The 16,586-nt window shown below is 41.8% G+C and overlaps 1 protein-coding gene across 2 annotated transcripts in view; it reads left to right on the top strand.

Annotated features, from left to right (window-relative positions):
- Nucleotides 1-10,438: 10,438 nt before the first annotated feature.
- INSC (INSC spindle orientation adaptor protein) overlaps nt 10,439-16,586 on the top strand; it is a 131,417-nt gene continuing 125,269 nt past the window's right edge. The window contains exons 1-2 of one of the 2 annotated variants that reach the window (XM_032113159.1): nt 10,439-10,717; nt 16,137-16,586. The gene's annotated coding sequence lies outside the window, so the exon portion shown is untranslated. The remainder of the gene's footprint in view (nt 10,718-16,136) is intronic. The other variant, XM_032113160.1, reaches the window with a different exon arrangement.

Below are 16,586 nucleotides of genomic sequence, written 5' to 3'. Positions count from 1 at the left end.
GTCAGAGTAACTTTTGCTTCTTTTCACATAGAATGGCACTTGCTACTCAAGTTCAAACTGATTTTGTTCTCTTTCTGAAGAGAAGTGACTGAAAATCAGAATTGTCTTTCTGGATTTTTATTGGTCTTGCAGATGGTCTAAAGGAAAATCAATTATTCGTATTGCTATTGATATAGGTGAAGTTGCCAATATATGCTTTCCATTTTTAATCCAGATTAGTTCAGTAATAAGATAATTTTCTGCAGGAGATCCTGCCATTAATAGAGAACTGTTTTAATGGAAAAGGTCAGACCTGAGTTCATGGGCATAGGAGTGTTGCTATCAAGCCTAATAACCACACATTTCAGATTTTCAGTTGTCTAGCTGGTCTGGTGGAAGTATTTGATAACTTTTCTCACCCTTACAGAGTGTTTCTGTGACAGTCCTGATGTATTTTATGTTACAAGCCAAGTGTCTACCAGTGCAATACCTGCATGAGAAGGACACTTTGTGGTACAGACCAATCCGTATTTTGTTTGCATTTTGAAATAAAGTTCACAGGGCTTACCAAGTGTGTAAGTGGAACAGAATATCCTGATCTGCTCTTTGGAAGACCTCCCCAAATTCCAGTGTGCTTTGTTTTCAGTTCCAAGTAAGCCAGTGAGAGAACTGCCAGTCTGCAAAGGATACATGTATGCAGTAATTTATGCTGAGTTTCTCAGGGCAGTTGACTTCCTCACTTAAACAGAAAATCAGAGGTACTATGAGTTTGTAGGGCTCCAGCAACACAGAAAAGATTCCTTCCAGCCTTTGGGGATTCTACATTTTCCACAGGCTTTATGCCTAAAGCCAGATGGGTGCTGAACCATGGGATGATATTCCAGCAAACAAAACAGCACTGGTGGAGTAATGAAACTGCTAAATTATTCATTGGGTCCTGAATGATGCAGGGAGCGTTTTCTTAGTAAACAGCCCTGAAGACTAGAGCAGTGCCAGGCACAGCCCTGCCTGTGCTGTGCACCTGGCCTGTTTTCCCAGGAAGGCACCTGCAAAAATCCATTTCTTTGCATAAATGGACTGGAACAATCATGTTTATCAGCTGTCAACCAAACTCGTCTTGGAATTAATGACTCATCTTGGAATAGTCAATCTAATTAAAAAAAAAAAAAAAACCACTTAAGTGCATGCTCAAGTGCCATGGACATAAAAGCATGTTTGAATACTTTGCTGCAAAGCAATGGACTTCTACACATTTTTAAAGAGAAGCACATCTTCAGGCTTGTTGCCTGAAATCTGATGCTGCCTTGTAGTAGTCTCCCATAGCTACAAAAACACAGAATACATCACCCAGGTTCCATCAACTGGTTCCAAAAAAAGAGTATTTTATACCAGCAACATAATTTTAGGCCACGAAGCATTTTCCCAGCTGGCCTTTGGAAGCTGAGGAACAGCACAGCCTCATCCCAAAGTAGGTATCTTGAGGTACTTAACTCCCACTGCTGTCATGGTTTAAGAATGACCAGGGATATGTTAATATGAGTAGGAAATTTAAAGGAGGGTGTCCAGCATGGGCAGAGAAGCTGGAGTGGAGAAAATTATGGTGGTGAGACCAACTGTGTCTATAAAACTAAACTGGTCTTTCAAATAAAAAATATTGGGAGGTTTAATTTTGGATGATGCTGAGAAGGAGTGTCTGCTGAAGCCTGCCAGTAGTAATGGTGTGTGAAGCAGTGCTTTGCTCTACAGCTCTGGAGGAAAGATTACATTGGGTAGGGGGAAGGAAGAAACCTCTTTGTGGAATGAATTTGTAATCCAAGCCTCTTGCCTTCCCGAAAGCAAATTAGTTTTCCAAAATCCCACTATAAACTTTGGAGGAAGCAATAAATGTGCAATATTAGCTCATGATAGTCTGGTTGCTGGTATCCACTCATGGCAGAGAAGCACTGGCAAGGAGAATCATGCTGTCACTTCAGATTTGTGCTGGGCTTGAACATGGTAGTGATGACAGGTGCTATGAGAAAATCCAAGAGCAAAATAGTGGGTAATACCACAGGGTCTGAGAAACACGAGTTATAAAATGCTGTTCTTTGGGTGCCATCTGTACTGTCTGCTCAGTGAGGCAGAATCCTGCAAAAAAATAAAAATAAAAATAGAGTATGAGCATATAAGCAGGGCTGCATTTTGAACTGGGCGGTAATGAGCCAAGGAAAGGCTGGTGCACTCAAGCTTTCCCCTGTGTGACTTTGCATGTAATACAATGTCTTTTAACATTATATTAATATAAAATCCTAGTATATAGTAATACACAGACTAATTTAACTCAGCTGATGTTCCATTTTAGATGTCTGGCTTGCTTCTGATGGTGGTTACTGCTAAGAGCTGTCATACTAGTTGAAATTTATCAGGGACAAGGTACAGAGTTTGGTTCATCATCAAGTGTCATAGAATAATTTCTTTTTTTCAATCTGTAATGTTTTAAAAAAATATAATTTACAATTTATTAGAACATTTGTCTTGTTCATTAAAGAGGAAGTAAAGCTTATTAGGATGTCCTGTAATCTTAGAATAAAATGCAGCAAATTAATCTCATACTTTATCATAAGGATCCAAAAAAGTTATTTGTTTTGCTACTGGGCATCAAATCATATGGCTGTTGGAGAAGGTGACTCTGCTTAAAGGCATTTTTTTTCCTGATAGTAATTTGTGGGAGACTGAGACATAGCTTGTCCTACCAATGCAGGTTTAAATTTAATACAATATTATCAACTTCATGCAGTATAGGGCTGCTGTCTTTGCCTTTCCTATAGGTGTGCATCCCACCTTTGACAGCTCTGTTTGGTGAGACCATGTTGCTAGACAGAGGCACGGAAAAGTTTTACAGTTGTTTCCCTGAAATTGTACATAATTTTGTGCTGCCACTGCAAGAGGCCTCCCCTTTCCTGCCTGCTGACTGGGGCTATCTGCCGTGTTTGGCACTTTATTCTCTGAGCTTGACCTGCAGGAGATCATAATTTATAGGGTGTGGACAAAAAAATGCTGCTAGCAAGGATTTTCTTGCTATTTTCTAAGTCTGTGAGAGACTTTTCTCTCTCACAGAAGAGGTAGCAGAGTATGTAAACAACCAAGCCACCTGCAACCTTGAAAAGTCTTGTTTATGGTATAGTAGAAAAATATTTTGACAATGGATGTTTTAGGATTTTAGCCAATCACCCCAAGGGGTGGCTGATCCTTTGTCCAATTAGACTATGAAGAAAAAAGTCTATAAAAGAGTTTGTAAAATAATTAAATCAATCAATCTTGCTGCACAATTCCTGCCTGCTGGATCTTCTCTCCTCCTCCTCCCTACGGCTGCAGGACACGGTGGTATACCCTAGGGCCTAGGCCTGCTGTAATAATAGGGAGAAGGGAAAACAATGGGAAACCATTCACTCTAAAAAGTTAAATACTCGTGACTTCTCCTGCACAACGGGCTTGAAATTTTTGACTTGATCTTTTGTGATATCTTTGCCTATAGGGCTGAAATAGGATGAAGTTCAGTTCCTGCTTGTCTGAACTTTTCACACTCTCGCTGGCTGTTTTCTGTATGTTATTCCCTATCCAGTCCAGATGTTTCTGCACATGAGCCACACAGCCATTCAGCTTGTTTCTTTTGGAAGGCAAAGCCTTGATTTTGTCTTGTGATGGAGGACAGCATTAGAACGTGGAGAGTACCCATTTTTTGTGGAAGGACTTCAGCAGCTTTGACATTCCTGCATGATTGGATGTGGTTACTGCTCAACTGCTGCTTCCAAGCTGGCCTCAGCAGAGGCTGTGTGATTTCTGTAGTGTTTCTTTGGCCTGTTTTGGGTGCCCTGTTATGTGTTCCTGAGACTGTAATTTGAGCTTGTGGAAATCCCACGGGAATGGTCCTTGGGTCACTGGCCCTCCTCTCAGCCTGTGCTCCACTGGTTCCGCCTGCAGCCTGCACTCCCAAGGGACCTTGATGTCTTAAACCCAAATTTGGATCTGTTCCTCCTTTGAAACATATGTTTACTTGTAGTATTTCTAAGAAAAGATTATGTGAAAAACTGGTTGATCACTCTTCAGGCCAGATTTCTAAACTAGCTCTGCATGAGCAGGTCTCACTAGAATGACAGAGCCTGGCTGAGTGCTGCAGTCATACATGAGACAAAATTTTGAAGGAAGATTTATCAGAAAGCTGACTTTGGGCTATCTTGGCAAGACCCTGATTAAACATCTTGTTTTGGGACACAGTGCTTGTATGGGTGGGAAGAGTGTATGGAAACCTGGCCTTCCTCACAGAGCTCTTGGCCTAGGCCAAGCTGTCTGGGAAGTGAGAAGCTGGGTTTCCTCTGACTTTCTCTATGTGTAACACATTTTACATTATTGAGTTGCTGGAATAAATCCGTGAGGGAGGCAGAAGAGGAGAAAGGAAGTTCGTGTTTTCTAGTCAGAAGATTAAGAACAAACTTCAGTGGTGATAGTATGGGGATTTTGGTGCATGCCTTGCTGTAGGCACTGCCCAGTTACTGCCAGGGGCAACACAAAGCAAAGGCTGAGCAGAGGCTGAGAGCACACAGCAGTGAGAATATATAACAAATGAAATGAGAAAAGATAAACCAGAAAGGGCTGAAATCCAAACCTTAAATTCAAAGAGCAAAGATTCTGCTTCTTCTCCCCCTTTCAAGTTTTTGGGAAGTCACTTTTGACTTTTCACTAAAAGGTGTATGGAGGAAGAAATGTGTCCTAATCTTAAGAATTTGGTATGCTGTTTAATCTGCATTGGATTGTTGGGGTTTAACCCAGCAGGCAGATAAACACCACACAGCCACTCATGTTCTCTCCCCCCACCGCCAGTGGGATGGGGGACACAGTTGGGAAACAAGAGTAAAATTCATGGTTTGAGATAAAGACAGCTCAGTAGGAGAGAAATGGAAGGGAAAATAACAACAATAATAATGATGATAAAAGAATTAGAATATACAAAACAAGAGATGCAGGATGCAACCACATCCAGTAGCCAGGAAAAGAATATTGGTGGTACCAGTAGGAGTGTTAAGGAGCATTGGTATCTATGCCAGTGCTCACTGAACGGTTTGAGCACTTACAATGAGAATAATTAATACCAGTTTCCTGAGAAGGTGGTGGAATTTGCCAAGCATCCAAAAAACAACCAGACCATTTTCAGGTCCTGATTATTTCCTGATGAACTGCTTGACCCCAAGGGCCTATAGCAGCCATGACAGTCTGCCTTTGCAAAGCCCCTTAGAATAGCTCCATTCAAATACAGACATAATTACACCTCTCCTCACAATATTATATTTCAAATATCTTCCCAGTAATCAGAATCACTGCAGTGTGTGAGGGGTGAAGAGCCCCTTTATCCTTACAGCAGAAAGCGCATGAACTGTTATGAGCTAAAGAAGGTTTGTAATGGGAAAGGCTAATAGAAAAGGCTTTGAGGCATCATCATAGTCACAAAAAAGGCATGAGGAAATCTGAGAGCGAGTGACAATGCTGCCCCTTTACCAGAAAATGCCCCGATGGTGTGTGAGTGAGAACAAGAATCCTCTGCCTCCCCCACAGAAAATCACAGCTACAGAGGAGTTGTTGTATATTTCTGTTTGTTCCCATGGTTTTAATCTTCTAACTTACTCTAATTATTCCTATTCAAGGCTGATTTATGTTTGGCAACTTTATGTTAAAAGAAGTTCCCTTCAACAGAACAACACATGCTTGCAGGCAGGATGGGGGGAATACGATGTGTTCAGATGCAGTGTGAGGCAGTTATTTGGCCAAGAAAATCTCTCTGACACTGCCTGTGCAGGCAGATTTTTCCTTACTTGCAGTAGGCCCTCGGTTTTCTGTCTCCCCTTGATGAAGAGCAGCAATGTTGACCTCATAAGGGATCCCTTCCAGTTTGTTTCCCAGGGCTTTTTTGGTACTAATACATAGTTGGTTTTTTTAACAACTGTATGCTTTTTGCATGAGCAGTACATAACACAATAGGAAATCCATAAGAAGTTTCCACCAGCTGTGCTGTGTTATGCTGCAGCATTTGGAGCTCTGCTTTCCAGAATGGAGCACGAGTTTTTGTCAGCCGTCCTCACACTCACACTGGGATGGTCACTTCACAGGAGGGAGTGGGACACACCTGACAGCTGTGTAACCAGGAAAGTCTGAAAAATTCCAATGTGTCGTAGATGCTAAGTGTCTACAAGTTGTACCAAAACTGGCTTCCTACTAAGGGAAACGTGAGGAATTGGCTGCTCTCTCTTTTTTTTTCAGGAACTGCCTGTCATCTGGAAATGAGCTTGAGGGGCCTATTAGAAGGAAGCAGGGGAGCCATAATGGGTGTAATCTGGCACATGGCAAGGAACTGAGAACAGAAAGTTTAATAAACCTCACTGAAATCTCTGGGAAAACAACCTCTGCTTGTTCTGCTGCCTGTACAGAGATGTGGATTTACAGTTCCTCCTCAGTGGGAACAGGTGTCAGCTGGGGAGGTGACCATTTTTCCAGATAAAAAGCAACCAGTAGTAGTGAATTGGTCATGAGACAGACAATGGGATCACAGAGCAAACAAGGAGCTGGGCTAGAAGAGGAGCCTGAAGTTATGGCCAACCACCCCCAAAGGCATTGCTTTGAATTGCAGAAGGTGACTGATGTGCCCACTGTCACCTACACACGAAGATATACAAGCATATGAATCCTGGGGAAAGAAGTGTGGTAAATTGTATTTAAAATGGAGGAGTGAGTGAGCTCTACACTCATAAGTGTTACTTCAAGAAACTTTACTGAAACAGTCTCCAAAGTCTGTGGACTGCAACCATACACAGTGAACAAAGTGTGCTGGTTTGACTGAAAACCTGTAATTTGTTAGATTAGCAGTCTGCAGAGATACAGTTTAGCACTAAGTGAGGGTTGCTAACTGAAAAAAAAAGAGAAATAGATAATGATTTGTCTAATTATAGGCAGGGTTTATTTAAAGTGGAGATTGGTCTGCTTTAAAAAAAATGTAGTAGTGAGTAGATGTATTATGTGCCCAGTGCATTTATTGTTGGAAGCATGGGATTCCTACATGGGGTATCGTTTATTTCCTTCTAAAATGTATAAGAAGAAATGCACTTCTTGATACCAAATTGTCTTATCTTTGAAGAAGTATAGGTGACCCCAGGTTACATCTATGGTGCTATCAAAGTAGCATTTGTCTTAATGAAGGAGATTTTACATGCCCTATGGCCGTTGGTGTTTCTGAGGGGAGTAACAAGGATTTTGATGGTTTCTCTGTGAAAAGTGTACTGGATCTGCATGACAAAATGAGTGAGATGAAGCTGTATCTCTGTGGAAGCCATGCAGGGGTGTTTTCCTCATCCCACTTGGTCTCCATGAATCCTGGGGAATGAAGTGTGGTAAATGACAAATTCCTGCTGGATTTTTTCCCCCCAGTTTTCATTAACCTCTGAATAGATATTATTTTAATTAAAATAATCTTGACAGCACCTATGAAAAAGATGTGGGGGTTGTAACAGCAATTAAGTGTGTTGTCAAAGATGATAAGCAGCCTGGTATCACAGGAAGGAAATTAACACTCTGACCAATAATGGAACAGTAATCTTAATCCAGTGCTTTTTGCCTCTCAGGAACTCTTTAAAATGGATGGATTTTGGAGGCCAGGCAATTTTAGAATAAGACAGTTAAGCAATCAGTGCCATAAAACATCTCCATTTTAAAAGTCAATGTCATAGTGGTGTAATAGTGGCTGATGGCCAGCCAGCAAGAATTGTGATGTTAATTAGACATTAATAATGCAAGGCCTTGATGATTTTCCTATATTTTGGATATCAGAATGATTGGGAATTGTATTCAACATCAGGTGCCGGTGGTGGAGCTTAACAGTGATCTGCATCAATGCCAGGTGTCTGTTTGGGCTGTCCACTGCAGAGAGAAGGCATGGGAATGCTGGCAGCCTTTCTCTGCTGTGAGGAACATAAGGTTTGAGGGCCTTGCTTTCTAGGTTATGTCACCACAAGTCTTTTATTACTTAGGAGCTGCTCTGAGCACATAATTCACGGGTCTTTTGGTAAATTGCAAGCTCTCTAAATTATAGGATTTTGCTTGTCTTAAGAGCACCATACATCCTCAAGATGACTGGCATCACATTGGGGTAAGCAGAATTAAAATCAAACTCTCTGTGCTGGCCCAGGTTGGGAGGCACTGTCCTCTCCCCAGGAGGTGCAGGTGGAGCTGCTGTGGGTGCAAGGACAGGATTGCTCTGCCCCACACACTCACAGGGGCCTGGAGAGAAAGGCTGCCCAGGAAGGAGAAAGCTGTAAAAACAGCCACAGTTTTGCTATGGGAGAGGATGGCAAGGGGTTGAACTAAATATTGGACTCGGAACCTTGGAAGAAGAGGACTGGGACTAGTCCATCAGTAGGTGCTGGAGCAGATATGGGCAGGCTTGTAGGATATGGAATGGATGAAGCTGTGCTTATTCATGAAGTCTGAGGTAAAAAGGAGACAGAAGAAAGTTTATGGTTTATGGTTTCCTGGGTACCCCTGTGGCACTTCCTGAGGTAGATGCGTCTCTACCTGTCACCGGTGAAGGATTTCCAGGTATCCTGTATCTAAGAATTAAATGGAGAAATCCAATCCTATGTCAGCAAGGAAAGGGCTGAAAAGTTTCATAGAGACCCTGCCTTGTCCTTATCCTGCCTTCCCAGGTATAATTCAAGAAGAACTATGCCTTGGCATCCAGGGCTCATTTTACCCTTCTGCTGCACCCCTGTTCTCCAGCTTATGCTTCTTTCCTTCACATTTTTTTTGTCCCACTCTGAGCAAACATGAGAATTCAAGAATGGAATGATAGCATGTCATGTTCCTGGTTAGAGAAACCTGCACTGTAATGTGCCTGAGATGTTTCAAAGGGAAGGAACTTCCTCATCCTGCTGAAGCTTTAATAGCCCTTTGTCATTTCTGGTAACGTGTGGGTAGCAATCTAGAATGTGCACCCTGTGCATCTACACAGAGGTTTTTTTAACTCCCTTTTTCATCCCTAAAACAAAACCAAATCTCTTCAGTTAGTTGAAAGCTGCATCTCAGAAGACCTGTGATTTGCTGAAGAAGATAATAAGTAACAAGATGTTAAAGAAAGAGCTTATTCCTTGTTTGCTTTGCAGTGTGAAAAGACTGGATCCTGTTACTCTAGAGACTACTTCAAAATGTAGTGTGAGAAAATTCCTATCCCAAGGACATTTACATTGTAAGAGAAATTAAAAAATCCAAGCAAAAAAGCAACATGTAAGTTAAGAACCAGGGAACAGGGGGACAACAAGGGCTTATTTTCTTCTCTGTTAAAATATGTATTGTTTGTTCCTTGCAACCCTCCAACTTACTACTGCATGTGGATGAAGGCTTTAGCCTGAGGGATGATGACAGCCAGGACCAGCTCACTTCTTGGACTAAATCAGGAGGGAGATTTCTTTAGGAGCAGTGTGTAAGGTAGCCCAGCAGGCAGCTGTGGCTGGAGATGCCCTAAGACTGAGGCTGGGCAGGACCTTGAGACAGGGACTCAGACCTGCAAAGAAGACTAAAAATCAGTCCATAATGGAAAAGGGCAGTGATGGAGAACATCAGAGGAGGATGGATGAGAGCAGAATAGCAGCCCCTGTGAAAGGGACAGTGGATGAGGAAGTTGGAGCAGAGAGCAGAAGGCAGCAAGGACAAAAGTCCAGCCTCCTCGATGATGACAGAGTTTTGGGGAATTGAACTAAAAGCTTCCCTTGTGAGGAAAGTTCAGATCTGAAGAGCTCCATGGATCAGTCATGATGTACACTGAGTTTCAGAGTCAGCTTCCAGACTGAATGTACATGGGAAATGGCCATACTTTCTTACTGATAGAAGAAGAGTAAAAATTAAATGCAATAGAAGCCAAACATAATTTCCAAAATATTTTCCTACTTTACAAAGCCAGAAGTTTAGAAGGTTTATTTTGTAAGACAGCAATAGGCAAAATGTGAAGTACTTCTCAGGAAACACCTGTGTCGTGTAAAACCAGTAACATACCAGACATAACATGGGTGGTAAACCAAATTTTTAGTGCTCTGCATTATATCATTAAATTTCTTTACTAAAATTATTTGATTAAAAAATATCAGCCTACGTCTGTTGAAACTGTCTTAGTGTCTCAGTACTGACAACAATCTTCTTTTAAAAGAAAAGGTTTTTACAACTTTCTTCCAGTAAAACACATCTGGATTTTTAACCTCATTGAAAGTTTTTAATGAGCTTTTATATCAGACTGTATTGTAATGGAATTGCTATTTATCTCCAAATTTATCCAGTTCCTCCTTTCTGGACTATCTTACATTTATCAGGGTCTTTAATTACATTCCTCTACTAGCTGACCACTACAAAAATTGAAATCCTCACCACAAATCTGTAAAAATGTTTCCACTTGCATTGGGAGACAAAAATAGAATAATTCCATGTCTTTTTGGACGGATGCCTAGCTGAAACTATGCAGGGTTTGACTGACAAGAGGATGTAGTCTTTGCTGAGAGAACTTTCTTTAAGGTCCTTTCTGTTCTTCAGGAACATTTAAGTAGATGAATGAAGAGAGGATTTATGCTAGTTTCCCTTCATTTTTGTTAACTCTGCTTGCTTTTTTGTAACTTTTGTCTCCTGCAACAAAATCTTTTCAGCTCTTCGGGCTTACTGAATATATAATCACAAGCTGGTAAGTAGTAACTTCAGAGAGTTTTGGTTTGAAATGGCACTCTATTCTTTTGTGTACAGCTGTGGTAGAGGAATAAAACCCCTTTGTGCAGATAAGAAAAAGCAGAATTATTTAAATGCTCAGTATTTGCCAGGGTTATAACTGTAAAGTGTAGTCTTTCAGTGGTGAATAAATACAGTTAACACAGAACTCAGCCTGCGAATGCAGTGGAGAGACTTTACTTGGGTAAGTTGGGAATTATTTTGCATCTGAGTGAGCTCTCCTCACTGTGCTGCACAGCACGTTATCCTTTTCCAGGGGAATGTGGATGGGAGCTTACCAAGCACAGCAGGTAATTGGCTGCTTCAGTTGGAAAAGCAGAGAAAGGGTATTTGTTGGTATATACAACAAGAAAATGAGGAGAAATGGTAATTGCTATTGGGTGATAATATTTGTCCATAGTCCTCTGAGGTGTCTGTGAGATTAAACCCATAGAGGCACTTAGTAAAGGCAGTGAGTGTGTTAAATGTGAAGTATAGGCAGTTGAGCAACTTTTGCTGTCAGTGCATTTTAGGCTGGAACTTTCATATGCTTTGAATATAAGAGAGGAGGTGAATGTGTGTGTGATAACACGGCTTTTTTGAATGATTTCTTCTGCTGTTCAGGGCTTGTGTTTCTGTATCTCAGTGTACATTTTTGTGTTGCTACTTTATTTGGAATGATACCTTCATTTTATGTGAATGGTCTTATCTGATGCCTGTGGAAAGTGAACATAGCTCAGCCTTTAGGAACTTTTTTCTGTATTTATAAACCTTGCATACGCTGTGGCAAGTATTTCCTCTTGGAAAGGAAAAGTTATTACTGGGTTAGGTACTTTTTCTCAGTTGCACATGTGGCAGTTTCTACAGGCAGACTAAAAAAAAAAAGCTGTAATGGTATATGTATGGCTTTTGTTTAAAGTGGTTTATGTCCAGATAGGGTGGGGAAGTGTGTTGGCAGTGTAAAGACAGATGTACCAGGTTCCTCCTAAAACAGGGCCCTTTTCATGGAAACCTCTTTGTTCTCTGCTTTTTCTCTCCCTTCTTTCTTTAACTAAATGGAGCATGTGGTTTAAAGTCAAGGCTGATAGATACAAGAATAACATAAAATCTAACTTAATTTTCATAATATTGTGTAAAACCCCACATATCTGGGGTTTGATATTCCAAAAATCTGTCCCTGTGGGTAAATATGTATGATGAATCTCCCTGGAGCTGACTGACACAAGAATATAATATTTACCTCAAAAATGTTTGCAGTTTTATGTTGCAGGATTCCAGTCCTTGGACAGTTTGATTTTAATTTGTTTCTTGAAAATCTCACCAGGAAAAATGTATACTTTGTTGGATGTTGAAATTGTGCTGCATGTGTAGAAAGAGACAAAAATGAAATATTTAATGGGTTTGGTAGGTCTACCTGGCTGTATGTAGGGAGGATACTTGGAAGACTGAAAAACAGATTATGCGTTTTTAGCATTTTACTACCTGTAACAAACAAAGGTTTGTTTCCTCCCCTTTGGTAAAGATGGAAAAGTGTTTCTTTTCTTCTTTTGTACACCCCTGTACTCTTTGAGGTGGCTTTAACTTTTCATCAGTGTCATATGAGGTAAAATGCCTATTAAAGCATTAAGGAAAATGGGGTTAAGACATGCACTGTCTAATAAAAGAAATTAGTATTTTTTGGCAGTCATCCTTTGGCCTGTGTGATTTTTTTCCAGAGGGCACTGACATTGCTCCTAGTTTCTTCAGGACTGTCATTCTGTGTGTGGACATGTTTTTTACCCATTGACCTTTTTTATTTATTTTCTCGAATGCCAAATACTTAATGTGTCATTTCTGGCAGAAAGTTCTGGTGATCAAAGAGGAAACAAAATTAGCTTGAAGCAAGTTGCTGGAAAGGCACACACAGGATGGCACAGCCATAGAAAGTTCTTTATTTTTCCTGCAGGAATTGCGTACCAGTCCTCATACCAACTTAATGAACACAGGAGGAAGCACATACTTTCCTGGGCCTGGAAAGCAAATGTGGTCTCAGAGTGCAAGGTTTACTACCAGGATAATCAGCTAGAGTGGAGCAAGCGACCGCCTGCCAACTTTCTTTTGCCTCCTGTGTACCTGGCCCAATTAACTCCATTCTTCATTCTTCAGTCATCTCCCCAGGTAGCTACCTGGTCTTAATGGGCCATAAAACCCATGGCACTGGCCCATATGGAAATGTTTCAGGGTGTAGGGGGTGTCTTAGCCCTTTGTAGGGGTCTCTGAGACTGTCAGGGGCAACAGTGCTGTCCAAAAGGAAATTCAGAGGATGTACCTGTGCACTGGATTACTGGAAGAGTCTCTTTGGGTAACACAGGTCATGAGATGAAGGCTGGATTAGTTTGGGAGAGCCACACAGAGGACCCAGTGGAGTAACTTCAGCTAAGCACAAAGGGAAGAACTTCAGCTGGGATTAGATACGGTTGTTCTTATCTCTTAAACAAGATTTCTTCTTTGCTTCTGCCTGCCTGCCTGCCTCCCAGGAGGGGGGATTAACCCTAACTTTTCTAATTGGACTTGTAAATGGATTGTGCTTAGTTACAGCAGCTCAGTTCTTTCCCTGCCATGGCCCCTGTGCTTCCTGGACTCCAACCCTCCATCTGCAGAGGTCCATGGGGTGGGAGGTAGCAGGGAGCAGATGGTCTGGTGAAAGACATTCATTCTGCAGACTTCAGATTCCAAAGACAAAGCCCTAGAAAGGCCTGAACTTCTGCAGGTGAAGCTCCGCAGGGAGAGAAAGCATGTCATGCTGTGATCCCAGCAGAAGGAAAGAGATCCACAGCTTTTGGGTAGGCTCATGCTTGAAAACATTTTAGCAGGCTTGTGACCTTTAAAAGAGATTAGAGCTAGCTATTAGTTTATTTTTACCTCCAATATTCAATTGAGTGGGCGCTCTATATTAGCTGTGAATAGTATGCAAGTGCTATTTCACAGAAACTGTGTAGAGCTAAGGAATGTATTTGATTATCTATAACTACTCCTTGGGGTCTTCCATGGAGATGTGCTTAAGATCAGGATATAATCCAGAGCATCAGAATTGAAACTATTGATTGAAACTGGAGCAGATCACTGGGACTCTGCAAAAAATTAGGGCTAAGCCAAACTTTTCTCAGATCCTGCCTTTCTTTTCATATTTCTGAGTGTACCCTTGGAATCCAGTTGCTCTCATGAGGACTGAGAATTGGAAAGGTGGATTTCTGACTCATATTTTTCTGGGAAAATTGAGACATATTGGGATAAGACACCTGCTCTGTGTCACTCTAAGTCACCTAGGAAATTTAGAACATTTTGTGAATTTAAACCTGCCTACCTCTCCTGTCATACAGAAAAAACCTGTGGAATCAAATTTACTTCTCAAACATTCTTATTTTTACACCTTCATCCTCAGTTAGCTCAAGTGACAAAAATCTTGTTTTGGTGGTTGTGAGCTCTTTCATGTGGAGCTGCACATGATAATTTCTGATACCAGAATTACAGCTTATCAAAATTGCAATAATTCAGAGTTACTGAGATTTTTTTTCCCCCCAGATCTAACAGAGACCAGGGAAAAGCTACTTCTAGAGAAATTATGCTGTTTTTAAATGCTCACATTGCCAGACACCGCATCCTGGCAGAGTGCCAGTGTAGTCAGTAGAGTCACATAAATTTGTCCTTGGTCAGGAAAAGCCCTCATAATTTTAAGTAAGTCATATCTACATGAAATAATACTAAAATCTGTGAACTTGTATCATACAAGCATGCCTGGAGAGGGATGAGATTAAAACTGGAGATGCTGGTACCTGTCAGATTAATTTAGTGACCTCGATTTGCAAATCCGAAGTCACTGACTTCTAGAATTCTTAGGGTAAACTAAAATGGTGATGGGTCTCTGAGAGCCAGAAACTGCTCACTCTGATGCTTTTCGTATTCTTGGTTAGGAAGGAGTTAAAACCAGTGCTGGACGTGAACTGAAATATTCAGAGTAAGAGTTTTCCAGAGGGGGCGGTGCTGATTGAGGGTGGACTTAGCACTTTCTGCTGTTTTCTTGCTCTCAAACTGTGAAAGGTGTAACAAACCCACTGGCTGTGAGGGCTCCCATGGAATGGCTCACAAAAAAGTAATTTGGTATTGGCCTAGTTCAAGAATTCTCAAAAAAAGTCAGCCCTGGCTTTGAGCTGGAGCACAGTCCCTGGTGGCTGACAGCCATCCTGCCTTGCCCATGCCAGGCTGTCAGGCTGTCCAGCTCAGGTCCATGGGGAGCAGCACCCAAATCCTTGATTTGACTTTGTGTGTTAGCTGGGACAGAGATATGCTGCCCTGCTCAGTGCAGAGGAGCAGGGCTAGTTAAAATGTTTCACTGCTGTAATTTCAGCAGAGAAAACATGAAAAGGAATAAAAATCAGATCATCTGGGCAGCATGGGCTCTATCTCCCATTAGGGATTTGCCACAGGAAGACAGTGCACCTTGTCTGAGGCAGGAATTCTGACTCTGGCCAGGGTTTAAACCCCCATTTCTTTCCATAGCTATGCACCAGATACACCCCCTCTCACCAGCTTTGTGTCTCCCCTTGTGAGGATGCAATCTTGCTTCTCCAGGCAGCAGCTGCCAAGGTCCCAGTGCTGCAGGGAGGTCATTTCCAGGGCTAGACCCGGAGAGGCAAAAGCAGGAGTACTGAACAAACCTTGGCAAAAACTGATCATCCCTTGGTTAAAGTCTTTATTCCTCTGGCCTGCTGAAGGTCTGCTAAGGGAGCCAGAGCACTCATGAAGATCTGCAGCTGCCTGTGTGTGCCTGGTTAAAACTCACTCAGGCAGTATGGCTGTGTCTGTTGTCTCATCCACTCTAAAATATGTCGTCCCATGTTAATGATCCTTGTCACATATGTCAGAAGTGATGTATGATTAATAAATAAGAATATTTCATGTGTTGCCTTTGATACTGCGTCAGTCAGACAGTGACAGGGCGCAAGCTGTGCTCACAGAGCCCTTACTGCAGGCGGAAACTGCACTGGGGTCCTCACTGCAGCACACCGAGCTGGTGACGAGGCATAAAAACTTGCATTCAAAAAGTGTCTTGGAAATATTTCTTGGGAACAGAACATATTACAAGTAGTGTATTTCCAACGTGCGAGGGCCACTTTAGTAATAGCTTTTCTGTTAGCTAATTTCTGTCCTTAGGAGGAAGTGGCTTCCTTCCTCTCTTCATCTAACTCCTTTGCTGTTGACCTTCACCTGTATGACTCGCTCCCTGAAATCCTCTCGGGAGGATCAGTGTCAGTTCTAATAAGCCAGCTGTCACTTTACACCAAACAGAAAGTAAGTGTTTCATTTGTTAAATGGGCCAGGAGAACCCAGTGGCTTTTCCTACCATCCTCATTTTTTTCTAGGGGAAAGCGTTTTGCTTTGACGTGACTGAAAGTGCATAAAGCGGATTTGAAGCTGCAGATTTAAGTGTCTTGAATGAAGACTGCCATGTAAGGCTTTTCTTTATTTATCAGTTGTACTGAAACACGATCAGCCTTACAGCGCAGGGTCTGGGCACAATGAGTTTTCTTGTGTTTCCAGGCAGAAGATAAGGGATACGCCATGAAAGGAACACACTGGGAATGTCTTTCCTTTAGAAAGCTGCACAGGAAGACACAGGAAAAGCAAGATTGTTACACTGAGCTCTTGGCTGCCAACGCGGGGTGCAACACTGCTTCTTGTTGGGAGTTTTGCCATTGACTTGATTACGAGCAGGACAGCTTTCCTCTGTCACAGCTGTTTATTTGTTGCTCCCCTTCCACTGCTTTTTGGTGCTGACAAGCACAACCTGTGCCTTTTCCCAGCTTGCACAG

This window comes from Corvus moneduloides, chromosome 6 (genome assembly GCF_009650955.1).
Source record: "Corvus moneduloides isolate bCorMon1 chromosome 6, bCorMon1.pri, whole genome shotgun sequence".
NCBI classification, from domain to species: domain Eukaryota; kingdom Metazoa; phylum Chordata; class Aves; order Passeriformes; family Corvidae; genus Corvus; species Corvus moneduloides.
The sequence above is the reverse complement of the archived record's forward strand: the minus strand, read 5'-3'. Positions and strand labels throughout refer to the sequence as shown.